The following is an 11,378-nucleotide window of genomic DNA, read 5'->3' as shown; positions in this document are numbered from 1 at the left end:
GCTTTTCTTGAGAATGTCCTTCCTACTTCAAGCCAAGATGCAGTTTTTTTTAAAAAAATAATGTTTATGTAATTTGACACACATGTGCAATATTGGCACTTACAATAGCAAAACTGGACTATTTATATATAGTGGAAATATTGATGTGTCAGAAATGAAGTCACCCTGGCCTTTATTTAGAGTTGGCCGTCTTTTTGAGAGAAGGCGATCCCAGCAATTTGGTGTGTGACACCCTTGAGAGCAGAAAAAGCAACATGATTCTATTTAAAAATTTCCCCGGAGCTTTGCTTCCATTTGATTTTTCCATTTTGACAGTGCATGGATCAAGTGTTTCATACAGTCAGCATACCGTGAGGGGAAGGAAGAAAATTGGAGCTCTATAGAGTCAGACTTCACTTCAAATAGGCCCTTTGTTTCGCTTTATACCAGCCGTCTCCAGTTTGACAATCTCTCTTATGTTTTGGGATACCTTCCATTGATATTAATGAATATAGGAATAGCATTTAGATTTATATATTGCTTAATAGCGTTTTACAGCCCTCTCTAAGTGGTTTACAGAGTCAGCATAATGCCCCCAACGATCTGGGTCCTCATTTTACCAAACTTAGAATGATGTAAAGATGAGTCAACCTTGAGCCCCATCTATCAGGATTGAACTCCTGGCAATGAGCTGAATTAGCCTGCAATGCTACATTCTAATCACTAGGCCATCATGGCACAGGACGGTGAAATGGCCAGGGCTATCTGGAGAAAATACTGATGTTTGTCTGAGAAGTCTTCAGAATCATGAAATCCTGTGCCAGTCAAATGATGTATTTCATCTAGTTCTCTTGTTGATTGCCTTCAATCTGAGTTACTGCTGTCAGAATCCTACATTTAGCCAGTTGTAGGCTTTAGAAAGAAGAAAGTTCTCATGCTGAAGAGAAATGATAAAGAAGACAATGAACATGTTCCTGCCCCATTACATGAGCATATTACAAGAAACTTTTAAAATTTGACTTAAGCCTGGAGGGCGCTAGGGAAGGCACATTTACAAGTTGAGAAATAAAGGGATGATGATGATGATTTAGTTTTATATCCTCCCTTTCTACTTGCAGGGTACTTAAAATGAGTAAAAATAATAGACTGATCTACAATAAAATATAAATAAGTTAAACAAAATCAATTAAGTTATGAGTCTAACTCAAAAGGCCAAATGAAAAGGAATGTTTTTTTTTATTGAAAAAGTTTTTCAAATAAAAATTTTTCCCCCCCTTCCCCACCCTCCTCCCTAACCCCCCTCCCTAACCCCCCTCCCTCTCCCCTCCCCCTGTGGCTTCTCCAAAATAAAACCCAAGTTAATAACAGATTATATAATACTTTACCATCCTTTTACTCCACCCCCCATATACTGACCCTTTCTTTCTAACAATATTATTATATCCCCCTTATACTATACATTTCAAAGCAACATTCAACTGTAAAATTATATAATAAATCCTAATTTAGCAATTTCATCTATTCAGCTCATAATCTATCCATTTCCTCCTCCCCCATGCATATATCTCTTAATTCAAATCTTTTATGTATATTAATATAGCATAACATCCCTTTTCCTAAACTAAACAATCAGTAAGCTAACCTATCTCCACCCTTCTAACAATATTATTATATCCCCCTTATACTATGCATTTCAAAGCAACATTCAACTGTAAAATTATATAATAAATCCTAATTTAGCAATTTCAACTCATAATCTAACCATTTCCTCCTCCCCCATACATATATCTCTTAATTCAAATCTTTTACGTATATTGATATAACATAACATAACATCCCTTTTCCTAAACTAAACAATCAATAAACTAACCTATCTCCATCCACTTTCCTACAGGTCTACATACATAATATTTTCAATATCTTTATTCTTCTGCCCACAATGTTCTTGACTGTTGTCCTGAAAACAGAATGAGCAAAGGGCTATAAAACTCTCGGGACTGTATTCTGTAGCTTAGGAGTGATTCAGAAAACATCTTTCTCTAATGGATCTAACAAGCATTTATAAACACGGCCTCAAAGAGGGATTTCGTGACCTTTAATGTCTGGGCAGGTTCATACAAAAACAATCTTTCAAATACTCATTACAGTATTAATGAGGAAAGGTCTAAGCCTGTCCTTGATGTCTCATTAAAAGTATCATTTTGCCCTGCTCTCAATAATTCTAAGCGCATTGGCTATGTGTCACTCTAGTATGGAGGCTGATCTTTGGAATGTGCAGTGTATTTTTATTAGAAGATGAGCAGTTTATTTTTAAAAAACATTTGGCTGAGGGTCACCTGGACCTAATGACTTAATTTGCTTTCAGTTAAGCTTCATTGTTCCCCTCTTGTCGTCATTATTTGCTTCACTGCTAAACATGGTTTGAATGCTATTTTCCCTATAGTTTTTACACCATGGATAAACTGAATTTCTCATCCTGCTCTAATAATAATTTAAAGTCATTGAACAATAAAAGAGAATATTTGTAGCTCAGGGTTGAACTTGACCTCTTGAGCTAAACCAAGCTCAGAGAACACCAAGGACCCCACAGTCATTAAATGGTCCAGTGTGTTTAGTTGGTTTTCTATTTCTGATGTATTTAATGATTTTGAAAGGCCACTGCAAAATTGAGTGAGTGACTTGCAAGTCACACACAAACTTGAGCAAGTGAATGAATGTGTAAATCTTGATAGAATTTTTTTTAAAGATGGATGGAGACATCTTAAGTTGTATAAAATTGTAACAAAGATTTATGGTAGGTTATTAGAAATTAATATTGAAAGAAGCAAAAGATCGTGATACATGAGTTTGTTTCTGATCTGTTTGTTATATGGAAGTGAAAATTGGGTAAGTCATGAATGGGTATGCGTATATGGGGTGATTTAGTCATATAATCAGAATGAAGACTGAATCACAAAACAAATACACAAGGGAGAGCAAAGTTGCCATTGGATGATGAGAACTTAGAAGTTAATTCTAATAGTGTCTGCTTCTGTAGATTCCAGTAGACTTCTAAATGCTGTTACGGAAGAGGAAAAGGTTCTACCTAAACAGATTGAGATCGATATAGAAAAAGATGTTACACTGGAAATATAAAAGTAACTGGCAGATGCCTTAATAATTAAAAGAGACATGCAAACAACAAACCAAGACAGGAACCTAGATAAATTTCCTATACTGGATTTACAATAGAGGCTTGTTTAAAGCATTGAAGAATTTAATGAGAAGGGACAAAAAAAAAAATGTTCTAGAACATTATTTGGAGGGACAAAAGATTAAAATTGTTAAAAGCAAAAGGAGGAATATAAAGTTGATTTATTTGACAAGGATTAAAACATGTATCTATGTTCTTATGTCTGATAACAATAGACTTGCTGACTTCAGGACAAAGCTTTATGGATTTGTTTATAGATAAGAGGATATGGGAAGAAGAGATCATTCGTTGTATTTTAAGAGAAAGTTGTAAGTTACTGGAATAGTTGAGGGCAGGAAATCACACACTTCTTTCTATTTTCTGCACCTCTTTTTTCAGTTTATATTCATTTGTGCTATTGTAATTATAATCTTTAATAAAATTACTATTAGAAGAAGAAGAAGAAGAAGAAGAAAGTATTTCCCACAAAAAAGGTAAAGGACAGAACAAAACATACTAAGTGTTAAGTAGTTGGGAATTGAGAACAGTAAGGAGTGGTGAAGCATTACAAGGAATCCTTCATATAATATCTAATGGGTGTTTAGGAAGTCAAACCTGTTTCCTTGCCACTGGTCTATCCTAAAAATGTAGGCAGGTGGCATCTTTGAACCTGAAAGATGAGAGTAGATGGGCATTTTCTGCTTTGCTTTTTCCCCTGCTTCTCTGCCCTTCAACCAGCCTTTGTGGGCAGTCAAGCAGCCGCCTAACATCTCCCTTACTAATCATGTGCCAATAAGGAAATGAACTGCTCTAGCTTTGCAATTGCATTGTCTCTTGCCTTGTTTTCCTTCAGAAGACCCAACATTTACATGGAGGGGAAAGGACCAATTTGTTGAGAGCCACACAGAGTTTTACTTTAGGATGGGTAGTCATACAGACTTTTTAAAAAGATAAATAAAATATTAAGCAGCTAGGACTGAGGGGTAACTGTCTTGTGGCTTGTGAGATGGCAGAAATGAGCTTGGGTTTTTCCTGTTGGTCCAGAAGGCACACGGTGCAAATGTGAAAACTAACCAACAGAATGGCAGTAAAAACTGCTGTATATCCTCTTCTCCCTAAGAAGAAACTACTTGGCGGTGTGTACTACCAAGTGTCCCCTGGTTATCTGTGTACAGTGTCTAATGTTATTGTGCTAAATTCAGTTTCTTCTCCATCTGTCCCTATCGCTCTTCTATTTATTTATTTATTTAGATTTAATTCTTAATACATAAAGAGACCTACACCCCCTAATTTTCTCACTTCCTCTATAGGCCTCCAAAATGAAAGCTGAAATAAAATACAGGCATCACTACTTTTTAGAAGAAAGCCATGCCATTCTAACCCTTTCTCTCTCCCCTCCCCCCAGTCTCGCTTCTGCAGAGTCTTGCTGTCTGGGGCCAATGAGCAAGCAATGCCATCTGTGGGTTATTTTGGGTTGTTCACCATTGGATGGTGTTTTGTTTCTACCTTTGGATTTCCTGAAACCTGCTGGATGGCTCTGTTGGATTCATAAAGACTCCAACTGTGAGAGGAGGAATGTAGGATGGGCAACTTGGGACCCCATTCCTGTTAATAGCAAAAAAAGTTGATTGGTTCGGTGGGCTGGCTACAGTTGTCCAATTGCTGTGTTCCTGCTTCTCATGGCATTGGGGAAGTAAGTTTGCTTAGGGATCTCTAGGAAAAGGAAGAGATCCCTCCTGCTTTCTCCTTTCTCCAAGGGTCTGGAAGAACAAGATGATGTTGCTGATGCTCAAGCTTCTTCCTGCAACCATTGGAGGTGCAGGAAGGGCTTTCCCTCTGAAATAGCTTTAACACATGCTTTGCTGCAAGTATTCACTCTTCTCCAACCAGCCCCCAAATCCAGCAGGTTCTAAAAGGAACTATATAAAATCTGGCCTGTAACATCTCAGTTCAAATGCCATTGCTAATTAGAAAGCGTCCAGCTGTCTCGCTGCTCCTGCTTCCATCTACTTTTTATTCTTTGAGGTTTGGCTTAGTGAAAAATGTGTCACTCTCTTTCCGCTGGCATTAGTGTTCCTTGTCAACGTGTGTTATTCGTGATACTCTTGCTTCCAACTCCTTGGGGCCAGATCATGTCAAGAGCTGCCATGTAGCAATTAAAAGGCCATAGAACAATCCGCATTTCAGTCTCTCAGGCACCGTGCTTGGTTGCTAGTAGGAATGGCCAACACACACTTTATTTATCATGGACACTACCCCTATGGTGCCTCTAGAACAACACCAACGGCTGCCTCTCACTGGGTCTGAATTATTCATACATCCATGTGTGCTTAACCTCTTTTTGACTCTTCAGTGGGTCAACTAACACAGCTAAAGAATGTTTTTCTTAATTTTTTTTTTTTAAAAAAGGGATAAAAAATAGAGCAAAAAAAATAGCACCATGTTAGCGCTGAAACATAGCAAGCTGAACTGGTGAGGTAAAAATAACCCAGCATGCAAAATTGCCTGAATACGAGAGCAGAATTCATACACTATCGACAGAATGTACAGATGAGGCCCTGAAGTCCATTGCAAAGAAAGTTCTGTGCTCATGTCTATCGATTGCACTTCAGACGTTGGTTAAATATGCAACAGGGCCTTCCCTGGAGACAGAAGGTGCGAAGACGGATTGGTGCATCAAGTCATTTAAGAATCAAGGTCCCAAGATCTTTTAAGGCAGCTTTGTCAACTGATGGTGTCCAAGTATTTGAATTTCAGTTCTCATAATTTTTAACAATGATTCTGCTGATTGTGGTGTTCCAGAACCTGAAGTCAACACTGGTATCTTTTTTTTTTTTATGAAACCAGTGTTTGGTTTAAGCATATCATGAGCCTGTTTATTAGGAGGAAAAACAGATTTTATGTGATTAGAGAAATGAAGTCCTCCTGCAAATGGTTTATCTGAGCACCTGCTGGGAAGAGACTTTTGTAGCACCTAACCAGCATGGTTCTCTCTGGAAGGCGGCAGGTTGGGCAAAGCTGGTGTGGAGCATCATTTCCTGATGGACATTTCTACAGTATAACAAGCACAGTGTTATTTGCACTGATTCTAGTTCATACTGTGAACATGATCTAAATTCAGCATGTACAGATAGAGGCAGATAGAAAACTTTTTAAGGAGCACTGTCTTTTGTTTAGCATCAAACTTTGATTGCCATTAAAAAAAAAGGTTAAATAAAATCTTAAGGCAGCAAAGATGACAAGCAGGGCAAACAGGATTTTATCTAGCAGCTGATATAGCTATCTTGTCTTGGTCATTTAACAGTTTGGGATTTACATATTAACACTCAGAAATAAAAGGAAGAATTTATACTGAGGTTAGAGCAGCAAATAATATTAATAGCTTTTCTAGATAGTTCCAAGGACTGTTTTTCTTCTTTTCAATAAAAAACAAAACAGTCAAAATGCACTTGCTTTGCGTTCTGTGGGCAATTCAGCTATTGTGTGTGTGTGTGTGAGTGAGTGTGAGAGGAAGGGAGGGAGGAACGTTGCTTTTAAGTACTTAGGAAGTAGGGCATGTTCTACAACATCTATTATTTATTTCCAGGAGATGGCACTATTATGCAGCCTCTTAGTTGTTGAAAGTGATACGGTCTACAGATAAGAAAGAGATTGATTAGGGATATAAAACCTCCCTTTTGTCATCATTAAAGTGCATTAGTGGAGGGGTATAAGGATTGTATTGGTTACTCCACACTTTCTATCCCTGGCATTCCAGCTTTGTCCTCAGCCTTTCTAGGCTGAATGGGAAAGTCTAAAGGGGAGTGTATTCCCCATGAGCTTTTGTCACTGGGAAATACGTCTCTCGGACAAAGCAGCATTAACAGACACAAGGCAACAAACCCATCAATAAACATTCAAAAGCAACCGCAAAGAAAGGGGCAGACAACTGTAAACACATCCTTTCTTATGCCTATTAGAATAGAATAGAATAACAGAGTTGGAAGGGACCTTGGAAGTCTTCTAGTCCAACACCCTGCTTAGGCAGGAAACCCTACACCACTTCAGACAAATGGTTATCCAACAGCTTCTTAAAAACTTCCAGTGTTGGAGCATTCACAACTTCTGGAAGCAAGTTGTTCCATTGATTAATTGTTCTAACTCTCAGGAAATTTCTCCTTAGTTCTAAGTTGCTTCTCTCCTTGATTAGTTTCCACCCATTGCTTCTTGTCCTATCTTCAGGTGCTTTGGAGAATAGCTTGACTCCCTCTGCTATCATGTCTCCCCTAGTCCTTCTTTTCATTAAACTAGACATACCCAGTTCCTGCAACCGTTCTTCATATGTTTTAGCCTCCAGTCCCCTAATCATCTTTGTTGCTCTTCTCTGCACTCTTTCTAGAGTCTCAACATCTTTTTTACATCATGGCGACAAAAACTGAATGCAATATTCCAAGTGTGGCCTTACCAAGGCATTATAAAGTGGTATTAACCAACACACTCTCTCTCTCTCTCCTGCATTAGGCATGAATGGCTTTGGGCCATTCACTCTTTCTCAGCTCAACCCACCTCACAGGGTTGTTGTTGTGGGGAAATAGGAAGAGGACAGAAAATTCAGTATGTTCACTGCCTTGAGTTACTTATAAAATAATAAAGGAGCGATTAAAAAAATAGAATACCAAGAATTTGGCCGTGAGAGAAAACTGTCTCACCTGCAGATCTTGTTCACAATGGGAGAGACAGTCCCTCAAATAATCAGGCTCTGACCATTTAAGGCTTTAGAGTTAAAACAAAAATTGAACTTGGCCCCAAGTCAACTCTATTGGCATGGACACATATCTACAGGTTTTTTAAAAGCATGGTATAGTAGAGAAGCCATCACCACCTTCGGGAATGTTTTCTTGACTTAACTTTCTAGATAGTTCCCCTGCCAGCGAATAACTAGGCTTGCTTGTCTGTCTGTCTGTCTGTCTGTCTGCCTGCCTGCCTGCCTGCCTGCCTGCCTGCCTAACTATCTATCATCTATCTATCTATCTATTTATCTATCTATCGATCTATCTATCTATCTATCTATCTATCTATCTATCTATCTATCTATCTATCTATCTATCTATCTATCTATCTATCTATCTATCTATCTATCTATTGTCAGTGGAAGCCAGCTAAGTGCTGATGCTACCAACCCTTTAAATTGTGCCCTCTAAGCAGCTGACAAAGGATGCAAACATTTCAATAGAGAGATCATTGTACTTTGCACCAGTGAAAAGCCTAGCTGCTGTTTTTTTCCAACTTCTGATGTTTTTCAAGAGTACTTCTATGTAGTCCCACAGCAATACTGAAGAGAAGATATACGGTAACCAAGGCATTGATTACCATCACAAATGTTACAGGAAGAATCACAAACGGCATAATAGACACAGCTGTCATATGCAAATCCAATGACAACTGAGCCTCAAGGAACATTTCCAGTTCATGGATCTGCTGCTTCAGGGGACAGCCTGAATGTACACCAACTAAGAGGAACCATTTACTTGAGTTGAGTTTCCTGTTTTCAGACAGCATCTCCATGTTGTCTCGAATTAATTTTAACTTGTTCTTCCTCATCCAGGCACTGTTTAGGGGTACCAATTACTGCCTTCAAGTATTTATTCCTAAAAATATAGTCTATCCACTTCATAAGATTCTGAGCAGCTTCCTTAAATTTAATACAATAGAACTACCATGTTCCTGTTATAACTGCTGAACAGCGCAGAGAACAATTTGAAACCCTCAGTGTCTAAGTGTTCATTGAGACAGTGCAGACTGCAACGTAGACATGTTCAATCCACATCCTCATGAGGAGATGCTTTAGGTCACATACGCAAAAGGTTCTTCCTTTTGCTGGAAGAAGAAAAGAATTGGTCCTTTTAAAAACAAAAGAAGAAGTGGCTAGAGTGAATCTGAATTAGCTCCCCTAAGTAGTCTCTGATAAATGGTTGGAATCTGCAGAAATTTGAGGAGAAATCTAGGTGATACTGAAGCATAGATAAGTTTCTGTTTCAAAAATTGCTACTCCTTTAAGAATAGGAAAAGTCTAAACTGACAACTGATTTAGGTTTAATTTCTCTTTTGTTGTGTTGTGTTTGTGCATGTGTTTTAAAAATCTTTTGTTCCTTTTTTCCCCCCATTAAGGTCTCCATTTCCTATAGCAGTGTTGGCATTGAATGCCGAAATGGGAGCATGTGCACGCACGTGCTGGAAACCGGAAGAGCAGCTGCCCGGTGCACATGTGTGTGTTGGGTGGCTGGTGTTCTGGTTTCTGGCACATGCATGCATGCCAGCCAGCTGGTCTTTGTGTGCACATGTGTGCCAGAAACTGGAAGATCAGCTGGCTGGTGCGCATGCGCACGCTGGAAACAGGAAGAGCAGCCACCCAGCACGCGCATGCGCACTGGGTGACTGCTCTTCTGGTTTCCGGCGCTCAGACGCCTGTGAACACCAGCTGGCTGGTGTGCTGGAACCTGGAAGAGCAACAGGCGAATGGCTCGTATGTCCGGAGAGATGGCTCTGTGTGCCACTTCCGGCACGCATGCCATAGGTTCGCCATCACGATCCTATAGGAATCTGTGTATGTCTTGGCTTTTCCAGGCTGATCATGAAGATATTAATGTTTATGTAGAATCTGTTTTGGTCTATAACAATAATTCTGAAAGCTTCTCAGGATTCTTTGTATAGATTCTGGTAGACTGATTTTTCATAGCAAAATTGAAACATCTTGTGGGTCTTTCACATTTGTTTTTGTAAATGCTATTCTTTAAAAATCAAACTATTGTTTTCCTGTAATGGGAACACAAAATCCTAAACTATTCCTGGCTGAATAATCTTTGTGAATATTGAAATCTCCTAGAAGAGGAAGCTCAAAATAAACAATAATGCCTGCACAAGATTAACAATCTGGTCTTTAAGACAGAGATACAGGGTCCTACAACAAATCCTGTTGAAATGAATAGGGCATCTGTTAGTTGAGGCTTAGTTCTATTTTGCTGCTTTGCATCAGAAGCTGCAACTAATTTCTTTAAGGGATTGCATGTTTTATGTTTCCTGTCTGTCTGTATGTCTACATAGAAAAAACATATCCAAAGCCTCTCCAACTTTGCCAGCAGATAATAAATGCTTGAGCATTGGTAGGTAGCTTATAGTGATTGGAACGAAATCCAGCTGCATACTGCTTTTTAAATATTATTAATAATTTGTCTTTAAAAGAATATATCTGTGTAGTATTATTATATAATATTATTTCATTATCATTTGCTTTTTTAAAAACCATCTCTTAGATTCAATGAACAATATCTTTACAACATTTTAAAATATCTGAACATAGTAAATTAACACAGAAACAAGGACTTACATTAATAGGTAAGACAACTTGATAAAAAAAAATACAGCAAATAAAAAGAACATTAAAACACTGGCAGGAAATGAAACAAGTCCCATCCTGCATACCTATTTACATACCCTGGAAGCTAGCCCAGAGAAAATCACAGCAGAATAAATAAATATATCCTATGATATTAGTCCCTTAGAAAGATCTTCAAACTTTTGGTTTATTTCACACATTTATCCTTTCAAACCTGGTTAACATTTGGATGGGAGACCAGCAGGATGTCCCACAAGAGTCCAGGAAGAAAGCAACAGCAATCCCCTTCAAGCAAATGATCTGGATGTGTCCATTAAGTCATCAGGAGTCATCCAGCTTCACTTGAGGGAATCTCTGATTATTTTATGAAAGGTACATACATAGAAGACAATTCCCATCATGACATATCATATTTCCATCAGGTTTTAGCATTCAGTGTCCCTTCCCTGTTGTGGAACATTTAAATACAGCAGGATCCTTCATTCATCTGAAACGTTTATTTATATGAAGATCCCCCAGCATTCATCCAGATATGTCATACAGATGTTGAAGTGAGAGCGAAATCTGTGGTATATAAAATGTTGAGGGTTCTTCTTCTTCCTTTTAAGAACAGAGAAAAATTAAGCAGAAGAGGTGAGAAGACATTCAAGACTGGAGTTCACTGTACATTTCTAGATATAATTACATCACAGTCATTTACTTTCTACAATCAATTATTTCGAATACTATCAAACATTATTTTGAATACATTAAATTCTTGTATTTTTCACTAGAGAAGCAAGAGCTTTATGAGGTTTGACCTGATCTTGCATTAACAGAACCTCCACATCAAATTCAAAGTTGAATAATGATCTT

The sequence above is a fragment of the Pituophis catenifer genome, unplaced genomic scaffold, assembly GCF_029215685.1.
Source record: "Pituophis catenifer annectens isolate HBS135680 unplaced genomic scaffold, rPitCat1.0.hap2 SCAF_2, whole genome shotgun sequence".
In the NCBI taxonomy this organism is placed as follows: domain Eukaryota; kingdom Metazoa; phylum Chordata; class Lepidosauria; order Squamata; family Colubridae; genus Pituophis; species Pituophis catenifer.
This window is presented reverse-complemented; position numbering follows the sequence as displayed.